Genomic DNA, 10541 nt, shown 5'->3' on the forward strand with positions numbered 1-10541 from the left:
TCCTCCTGAACTTGCACCAGGGACGCTCTTCCATGATGGGGAGGACCCCATGTGGCTACTGCCTGATGAAACACAGGGGGTCTGGCTCGGGTGTCCCAAGGACAGCAGGGGACCTGGGGGCCTGGAAAATGCCCTTGTATCTTTTGGAGTTGTCTCTGGTTGGATTCTTTTTTCTGGTTTTAAGATAATATTTGTTCATAAGAGGATACAGTATATGGAAAGCACGTGATAGACTATAGAAGGAAGGAGAAAAAAATCATCCCTGTCACCTCCCCAAGGCTCAGCTCCTTCCATTTCGTCACATGTCCTTCAAATCAGCTACGTAAGTCCTCCAGTTGAGCTAATGCAGTACTGTACGTTTGTATCTTGCTTTGTTTCATTCTCTGAATATACCGTCCCTCATTATCGGGATGTGAATAATCCATTAATTAGTCCTTAATAATCCCTTAATGATCTACTGTCCCTTTTTATTGGACATGAGCTTGTTCCTAGGGTGACTCTTTTAAGTTGCATATTTGGCAGGGACGTCATAGGTCTTCGTGCAAGAGCTGCAAATGTCTTCAGTCAAGGTGCCCTCCTCATGCTCATTTTTGGTCTAACGCAACCGAAACCAATGCTGATGGATTTAAGCAGAAAAGGAAAACCAGATGGAGAAAACAGGCGGGAACAAGGGAGGTAAGGCAGCATGACTCCCAACCAGACCGTGCTCCGATCCTGTCTCAGGAGGGGCCCATACCGTCCCCAACACCAGACCTGCAGCACGACTGCCATAGCCCAGACCCTGTCACCAGACCCTGTGACCTCAGCCATTGCTACCCCTGAGCCTCGATGCCCTGCCAGTCCCACAGAAGGGATTTTCTACCTCTTCTGATTCTGACCGTCACCAGTCCCCAGTTCAGCTCATTATCGCCTCTGTGGCGGAGGAGACAAAGCAAAGGGCCACTGCGTGGAAACACTCCAACTCCCTCACCACGCGGGGTGCGGTGATAAGCCTTCTGTTCCAAGGTGAGTCAGCTGCCCTGGGGGCTCTGCAGGCCCAGACCTACCGGTCAAAAGAGAGAAGAATCTTGGACATGCTTCAAGACTTCTCCCCTTCCTCCCTCTCAAGTCTGGAAGCTCTTTTGACAGGTTGAACCCCTTGGGTTACTCATGGGATGTTAAAGGTACGGGTTTATTGGGTAAAAGTCAGAGCTGACACACCCTGGCTGCCTTTCCCGGGGTCTCGAGGACCGCCCCTCCCTCACCCTGCTCTTTACTGCGCATGCCTAATTAGGGCTCGTATCCATCCTATTGAGTTTCTTAACGTCAGGCAAAAAAAGCATTTCTGGTGCATATTTGCTTATGGTTCCATGCTTTAGGACCTCCCTGTGGACGCTGTAGGAGACAAGGTGAAAGAGAGAGGGCAAGAGAAAGAAGGGTAAGGCAGGGGGTTTGAAACCACTGAGAAACCCTCGGACACATCCAGGTCTCTTCCTGGGTCCCAGAGAGCAAAAACCCCCAAGACTGACCCTCCACCTGATTGCATAGTAAAGATGATCCCTGCCACACAGAGAAACGGAAACATAAATGTTCAGAACAGCATTCTTCTCACAGTCCAAACACGGAAGCAACCCAGATGGATACATCAAATGTGGCACGTCCACGCAGTAATTTATCACTCAGCCACAAAAAGGAACGAAGTACTGATGTGTGCTACAAAACACAGATGAACCTTGGAAACATCGTGCTAAATGAAAGAAGACACGAAAGAACCCATATCGGAGGATTCCATCTACAGGAAACATCCAAAGTGGCAAATCCAGAGACACAGAGAACAGATTACTGGGTTCCTGGGGCTGGGGAAGGGCGTGAGGGGGAGAAGAAAAGGGAGTGTCTGTTAACGGGTTTGGGGTTTCTCTGGGGGTGATGAAAATGTTCTAAAATTAAACAGTGGTGATGGTTGCACAACTCTGCAAATATACTGAAAATCACTGACTTACACACTTTAAGTGGGTGAACTTCATGATGTGTAAATTATATCTCAATAAACCTGTTTTAAAAATAGGTGAACGCTGCAATTTCTGGGGGCTTCATAATGCGCCTCTTCCCTTGGGTTTTAGAGTCAGAGCCGGAAGTATCCCAGTTCTGCCAGAGCTCATGACGCTGTGGGCCTCGATTTCCTCGTCTGTAAAATGGGGATGAAGTGACGGTCCTCAGAGGTTGCTGTGAAAATGACTTAGTTGCTCTCTGTAAAGATGCTGTGCGGCTGTACAGGAAGAGGCCTGCGGGGTGCGTTCCTAACTTTCCTTTCTGCTCCCACCTTCCAGGTTGCTGCTCCCCCCTCCTCCCCCACTCCCGTGCTTCGCAATCACACCTTCCTTGCCACCATCCCTATCTTTCATCTCCTCTTTCCAAACAGCCTCTTTCTATGACCTTGACACTTGTGTGGGAATGTGCTGGTGGGTGGATTCTGAGCTTGGCCTCATCAGCCAGTAAGGGAAAGGCAGAAGGAAGGGGTGGGTGAGGCCAGATTCCTCTTCCCAGAGAGCTACTCTGACCTCACCCTCGTGGCCCCCCGACCCTGCTCTCTGCCCTCTGTGACCCTCAGTGGCTCCCTTCCTGCTGTTGTAATCCCAGTCTGGGAAGCGACAAAGGATCGCGAGACCTATTGTTTTCAATACCTCTAAAAGCACAGAGGAAGCCATACATTCACCCAGGACAAAGCAATAAAAAGAAACTCTCAGATATTTTCCTCTATGTCTGGAAGGGTATCAACTCGGCATAACAACTTTGCTAATCTCACGTTGATTGAACTCATTGGCGGTTACAGAAGCTTTTGATTGAAAAACATGGGGAGACGAGTTGGTTGTGACTTAAGGAAGGGGCTCCTTTTCATGCCTACAGTTTCCAGACTTATTGTGAGTCTTGGCTAATAATGGCCTCACTCCCTGGGTGCCTGGATTTACCCACACTAACTCGTTTAGTCTCCGTGAAAACTCTGTGAGGTCAACACTATCCTTACAGGGAATTAATTCCCTGGCGGTCCAGTGGTTAGGACTCCGTGCTTTCACTGCCGAGGACGCGGGTTCAATCCCTGGCCAGGGAACTAAGATCCCGCAAGCCGAGAAACAAAACGAAACAAAAACAAACAAACAAACAAAAGCACTATCCTTACAGCCAGCCCTCATATCCATGGGTTCCCCACCGTGGATTCAATCAACCATGGGTCAAAAAATATTCCCCAAAAATTAAAATTCCAGAAAGTTCCAAAAAGCAAAGCTTGAATTTGCCTCCAGACGGCAACTATTACATAGCACTGACAGCGTTGTTGGTATTATACGTAATCTAGAGATGATTTAAAGTATACGGGAGAGGGGCTTCCCTGGTGGCGCAGTGGTTGAGAGTCCGCCTGCCGATGCAGGGGACACGGGTTCGTGCCCCGGTTCGGGAAGATCCCACATGCCGCGGAGCGGCTGGGCCCATGAGCCATGGCCGCTGAGCCTGTGCGTCCGGAGCCTGTGCTCCACAACGGGAGAGGCCACAACAGTGAGAGGCCCGCGTACAGCAAAAAAAAAAAAATAATTAATTAAAAAAATAAAGTATACGGGAGGATGTGTGTAGGTTATAGGCAGACGCTACACTTTTATAAATAAGGGACTTGAGCACCTTTGGACTGTGGCATCTGAGGGGGTTCTGGAACCGGTCCCCATGGATACTGAGGATGACTGCATCTCCATTTCCCCCCAATCTGCTTTAAAGCGTTCAGAGATTCTTTGCTTTTCAGCCAAGTGCATATCCTGCACCTCCTCCTTTCAGGGTTTCGCTTACACTGTTCAAACATCTAGAACATTCTCTCTTCCCTTTTTGCCTTCCTCATTCTCGGGTGAAGCCTTTCTCTTTACCCCTCCTTAAAATTCTAATTGCAATCGTGCTGCTCGTGATTTTTCCCTGTCTACCTCTGGAAAGGAGTGAACTGGACAGGGATGGGGGTTGCCTGCAGAAGGCACCTGCCGACTTGGCCATGAACTTGCATTAAAAAAGAAAAAAATTTCCAGGCATTATTTCTCAGGTCCCCAGTGGAAAGCCCTAGAAGACAGAGACCATAACTCAGTCATATTTGGGCCCTGTCTCCCTGCCCCGAAATATCTAACAAGGCCTGACACAAAGCAAGACCTTATTTGTTTGCCTAGTTTAAGCTTTAAGACCTGTACCATCTTTCTCCCTCTTCCTACCTGTAGTGAGCTGAATGGTGGCCCCCAAGAGACGTGGTCACCTCCTGACCGCCAGAGCCTGTGAATTCGACCTTATTTGGAAATAAGCTCTTTGCAGATGGAATCAAGTTAAGGATCTTCTTGGATTACCCAGGTGCGCCCTAAATTGCATGACGGGTGTCCTTATAAGAGACAGAAGAGGACAAGACACACAGAGAAGAGACGGTCCTGTGAAGACGGGGGCAGACACTGGAGTGATATGGCCACAAGTCAAGGGACATGGGAGCCCCAGAAGCTGGAAGAGGCAGGAAGGGTTCTCCCCACGATGCTGCAGAGGGAGCAGAGCCCTGCCAACATCTTGATCTTGGACTCTGGCCTCCAGCACTGTGGGAGAATCCTTTTCTGTTGTCTTAAGCCCCCCAGTTTGTGGTTCTCTGTTACAGCAGCCTTGGGAAACTCATACACCACCTGACTCGCCAAAGGCCAAAGAAGGGTTGAGGCTTATGTTGGAGGGAGAAGCTCACCCATCTCACTCCACAGGAGCTCATGGAACATTTTTTTGCCTGTTGGCTGAGCTGCCGGCACTAAGGTTGCGTTTTGCCTGGAAGCCTCCCAGCGGATGCTTCCAGCTTCCTCTTTGGGTTAGAAAGGTGATTAGACAACTTGGTCCAAAGGAGCAAAGGAGAACGGATGACCACAGTCCTGGGGGCACCGGGATGCCCTCCAGACTGGTGGTCCAGAAGCCCTCTCTCCCCAGCAATCTCCAGCTGTAGCTAAATGTTTAAACCAGCCTCCCCCTGCCCTTCCCTCCTTGCAGGGACCCTGAGGGCTGACTGTGCCCTGACCATGGACTGACACCGTCAGCGGCTTCAGTCCATGGCTTCTTGACACTTCTGCCTCTTTGCTTCTGCCAGTGTCACTGACCCGCACGTTTGGTCAGTTTCACTTGTGATCGCCTCCCCCTTTTGTGAACAGGGCAACAGGCCCTGCACCACCACCACCACCCCCCCCCCCCGCCATCCAGAGACCTGGGCAGGGCCTCAGGCTGTCCCCTTCCCTTGACGCCCCAGAAATCCTTCCTTTTGTTTCTGACCCTCATCCTTGCCTTGACACTTGTGCCCTTAATTAATGCTCTTCCTTTTTGAATCAACCTTTTTACTCCGTTTGCATGTTGAGAAGGAAGAAGGGAAGATGAACGTGGTTAAACTTTTTTTTTTTTAATGCGTGTTCTAGGATTTAAACCTCACGTCCACAGACAGCTCAGGAGAAGTCACCAAATAAAAGTGAATTTATAGACTATAAAGCCATTTTTAAATCCTCTTTCTGAATATAAACTGAAATGTTTAATTAATTCCACATACAGCATGCATCACACGGCCTTCTTTCCGCACAAGAACAAATACACGAATAACGCTTCACACACATTACCGTAATTACTCGTCTCCACAGCCTTAGAAGACACACAGTCATACCCGCTTTTCCAGATGGGAGAGAGATTTGTCCAAGGTTGCATGGCAGTTACAGAAGCTTTTGATTGCCCTACTGGCAGATGTAGGTCTGTGTGTGATACTCTTGTGCATCCTCACAAATACGCTTGCAAACTTCCTGGCATCTTGAAAAGTGGTTTGGTTTTGCATGAATCCTTGAAAAGTAGATTATTATCCTGATCCTCAGAAAAAGACACCTCAGGATTTAAAAAAATAGTATAGGCAGCTTTATGGACGTTTCCTATGCGCTAAGGACGTCATGGATTCTGTTTCCCAGTTTCACAGGGTATTGCACTGAGCCACCTACTGATGTGGAATAATCAGAAAAAGGAGAAGAAAGCCATCAGCCGGCTGCAGCTCCTCCTTTTCGCTGTCACTGCTGGGAAGGCAGAATGGTCATCGGTCCGTTTCGGTCACGTTCCTGAGATGGACAGTCGCCCTACTGAGATACCAGCGGGGCCTGAGCATCCTTCCTGCCTGTCTTTACAAATGAGTGTGTCATTACTCCAGCAGTACTTCTACTTATTACGTAAAAGAGCAATCTCTATCTGCGCACCAGGAGTGGGCAGGTCCGGCGCACCCTGGGAGGTCCGCACGCGCTCCGAAGCTGGGGAGTGCTCGTCTCCTCTGAGCTTTACGGTAAGCGCGGCGCGCAGAGCGACCACGTGGCGGCTGAACCCAGGCCGGGCGGGAATGCGCGGAATGCGCGGCGCGGCTCCCGAGCCGAGGCTCAGGTTCCCGCGGCGCGCGCGCTCTCGCCTCCCCACTCTCCCCAGCGGGGCCGCACCCCAGTACCCAGCCCCGTGTCCTCGGACTCCCAGGGCAGGCGATCCTAGCTCGAGCACCCTGGCGGGGCGTGGGGACAGAGCGCGGCCTATCGGGCCCCTAGCACCCCGCACGCCCAGAACTACCCAGCGGGTCCAAACCCGTGTCCCGCCACCAGCCCTGACAGCGCGAGGCCGAGGGACCCAAGGGAAGGCGTGCAGGGCGTTAAGTACGCAACCCCTTTCCACGCACCTGGAACCTTACCCCGACCCCCACGGCAAGAGTCGAGAACCCTGTAACTCATAGACTGCCCGCAACTAAGACCCCGGTCGTCCCCGCACCCATCCCCAAGGCCAATTCGAAGGATGGAAACGTTTTCGGGCATTTCAAAGGCGCAAAGAAGCGGGCTGGAACGCACGAGGACTCGGGGTCCTCCCCGCAGGCACTCTCCGGAAAAGGGCGAGGATGGGGGCTGCGGGGGGGGGCAGTGACAAGTCCTGGAGGCGACGGAGCGGGTGCAGCGGGACCCAACGAGGGTCTTAGCGAGGGTCCTCCTCGCGGAAGGTTTCCGAGGCCCGCGGGCCTCCGCAGCGGCGCCCCGCTCCCGGGGCAGAGGCGGGGGGGGGGGGGCGGGGGATCTGCTCAGCCACTGGTAGGCTTGGCCACGGGAGACGCGGGAGGGGTATGGCCTCCTAGGTCATTATCCCCACCTCCCGCCCGATTCCTTCGCCTTGACTGGAGGTGGTTATCTAATGAGCCTGGGCGCCCACTCCGCGACCCTTAGTTAGAGACCGCGCAGGGGCCTGGGCCAAGAGGCCAGGCAATTCCTAGTGGACTTTCATATTGCTCAGGGCAGCAGGCGATGCGTTCTGAGGGGCGGAGGTCAAGGAGTTAGAATCTTCTTTCATCCCCAAGAGTGCACCTTCTCCCTTGGGATTCCAGCGGCGTTGCGGGAGCCAGCACCCTCCCCCGCCCACCCCCGCACACACACCTGTTGGGGTTTGCTTTCATCTCCCGCGCACACCTAGCCCACGGCCTTAAGAGCTGGGGGATGGGTGTCCCACCCTCGCAACCTGCCCGACCCAAGACTGGTGCGCAGGGGTCTGTGTGTGGCTGAAATTAATTGATCAGAGGCGGAAACGCACGTCCGGGGTTTGGGGCGGTGGGAGATGCGGCTGCCCCTGTTCCCAACGTGTGAGTGTCCCGGGTGGGCCCGGGGCCAGAGTTTGCTCGGGCTCGTTCCGCAGCTTTGGGGGGCCGGGGATCCGCGCCGGGTAGCCGGGGCGGAGCTACCTCAGTACGTGGACCGCCACACGCCCCCCGAAAGCGAGCAGTGTGGGGGAAGTGGAGCCCGAGCGCCCCCGGAACCCCGCGGTCCGCATTCGGAAGCGTTTTCCAGAACGACTTAAGGGCTTAACAATGGAAAACTCGCAGAGCTGGAGCCAAGTCCTTTCAAGTCGCCGCCAGGTATGCGGCTGCAGGTGACCCCACCTGCATGCGCGCGCCCGCCCGCCGCCCAGTCCTCTCGGAGGAGGGCGGGTGCCGGAGGTCGAAGCCCGTGGAAGGTCTCCACTGGGCCCCGCACCCCCTCCCCAAAGCCCCCGGCCGGGCGGCGCGCAGCCGCGGTGCGTCCCGAGGTCGGCGCCGCGGCGCGCGGGTTCCTGAATGAACGCGCTCCCTTCCCCCGCCTTGAATGAAGGTTCCCACAGCCAGGGACGGTGGCAAACGCTCCTGCCGCGGAATTCGCCCTCTCGGGGCCGGCGATCCTCCCCGGCCGCGGTCACCTCGGCGGGGGACCAGGGGGCGAGGAAAGTGGGAAGGTGATATAAGTTACTTTTGGATTTTCTTTCCAACCAGAGTGGTCTCCTTTCCCATTGGGCCACTGGCCCTTTGTTCCACAGGGTCCCCAAGAAATAGCGCAGAGCACTTTAAATGAGCCCAGAACGTGCAGTTCCTGCTTCGCGGTGGGTATTTTAAAGGCCTTGCAAAATTAAAACTTAAACAGTAAAGTTTTTAAAAGTTGCTTTTCTCTCTGAAAAAAATAATTAAAATCAAAACTCTTTCCCCGCTCTCCTGGAAGCAGCCGCTCTCAAGGGTCCCGAGGCTGTTGGCCCGCTCTGAGTCTCCGGTGAACGCATATCTGGGCTCCCTGGGGTGGGGGCTGGGCGGCTAGCGCTCCCCGCCGGGCCCCAGATTCCAGCGCCTCCCCCGCGGGTTCCTGGACGGCTCTTCACGCTCGCCGGCCGGGCTTGCACTTTTGCGCCCGTCCCTGAGCGGGGAAATCAACGGAGTTCCTCGTCGAGATCTGCCCGGTCCGCCTAGTAACAGCGCCGCGCCCCCATTGGCTCATGCTAATTCCAGTTTCCTCTGTCTTTCTCCCGGGTTAGGGGGAAGCTCCCTCCTGGACCCAGAACCCGTTCTGCCGGAGTGGGCGATGTTCTTTATGACCCGATGCCCCTCGCCGTCGCCAGCCTGCCTCGGGCCGGGCCCGGGCGCACGCGGGGCTCGGGTCCCCTAACCCCCCGGGACAGAAGCAGCCCGGTGGTAGCACGCAGCCCCATAAATCATCCGGGCGGCCGCCCGGTCGGGATTTTATGAATGAAAAAGCAGCCCGGCTGCCCTCGTGCGCGGGCTGATGCTCCGAGGCTCCGGCGTGCCGGGGGCCAACGCGAGCGTGGGTGCCCGGGGAGGGGGACACGGCGGTGGGTGCTCCCTGGTCGGGCCACCCTCTGCTCCCGAGGCGTGAGCCGGGGGTAATTACCCTCCTGGACCCGGAATATTAGTAACCCTAAATCTCGGCGGGGGAGGGGGCGCGGGAAGACTCAGCCCCGAAAAGGGGGGGGGGGAGGTCCTTGTCCTGTGGCGTGCGCCCTTGCGAAGGGAAGGGGGCTTTTTAATCCGTTTTCTTTGAGCCTTTAACATTAGGGTATATGGTGGTTTGATGACACTAAACTATATTCAGAGGGAAGTTAATGAACAGTTTTCTTAATTTGGGGCAGGTAGAGTAAAAACTGTAAAAAAAAGTATGTTAAGACTGAGCAAAATGTCCTTTTATTTTTAAAATAAGCACCAAAGAGACTGAATCTTTAATTCGAAAAGAAGCTTTATATATTTTTATATGTCGTACCAGTTTGCGATAATATTGGGGACTCTCTTATAGCCACGAACATATATAGGTTTTGTTTAAAATCATCAGATCAATACACCCATTTCTTTAACTTGTAATTGCTCTGATTGTTGCCAGCCCCCGCCATCCCCCTCAGGCTCACGAATGCAGCCCCAGGGCAAGTTCTAAAGGTGAAGAGACGTCCACACCCCCAGCAAAACCAATTAGGAAGCTTCCGGTGGTCTTGTCCCAGGCGGAGAGGCGACTAATATTTCCAGCGATTTAACTTAATTTTTAATTTTAAAAAATGAGACAGGACAGAGACCACTATTTTGCAGCCTTCCTTTCAGGGTGTTTTTCTAGCTGCCGGGACAGGGCGGGGGTGGGGGGGATTGGGGACCCCCGCAAGAATGGACTGGCTAAGGTAGGAAGACAGCCCGCAGATTCCCCCAGGCGAGGAGGACAGGATGAAGGAAATGCTGGCCACCATCTTGGGCTGCTGCTGGAATTTTCGGGCATTTATTTTATTTTATTTTATTTTTTGAGCGAGCGCATGCTAGGCTGAAAGTCCTTTAACATTTAGGGTTACCCCCTTGGGCATTTGCAACGACCCCCCCCCCCCGTGTGCGGGAATGAAGCCTCCACCAGTGTTGCCGGCTCTGCCCTGAGTCCCTGAATGTTAAATGGTTCCTGAAATTTACACGTGTTAATGAAAATGAAAGAAGATGTAGACGCTAAGATTCCTAGGCTGCCTCTCCGCCCGTGGGTGCCCTCGTGGCGTTCTCGGAAATGCGCCCATTCTCCCGGCTCAGATATAGGGTGTCACCGAACTCCAGAGTCCCCCCTCCATGCGGTCTCCCCAGGCTGCGTGTGGCCTGCCCGCCCTCCTGGCTGTCCCCCTCTGCAGAGCCACCTTCACCCAACCCCCCAAATCCTGAGGGACCCACTCGGGGACGACAGGCCCCCCTGCACCCCTCTTCCCCGGCGGGGAGA

The sequence above is a fragment of the Aethalodelphis obliquidens genome, unplaced genomic scaffold, assembly GCF_003676395.1.
Source record: "Aethalodelphis obliquidens isolate GAN/ISIS:26980383/991018 unplaced genomic scaffold, ASM367639v1 scaffold69, whole genome shotgun sequence".
Lineage (NCBI taxonomy): Eukaryota > Metazoa > Chordata > Mammalia > Artiodactyla > Delphinidae > Aethalodelphis > Aethalodelphis obliquidens.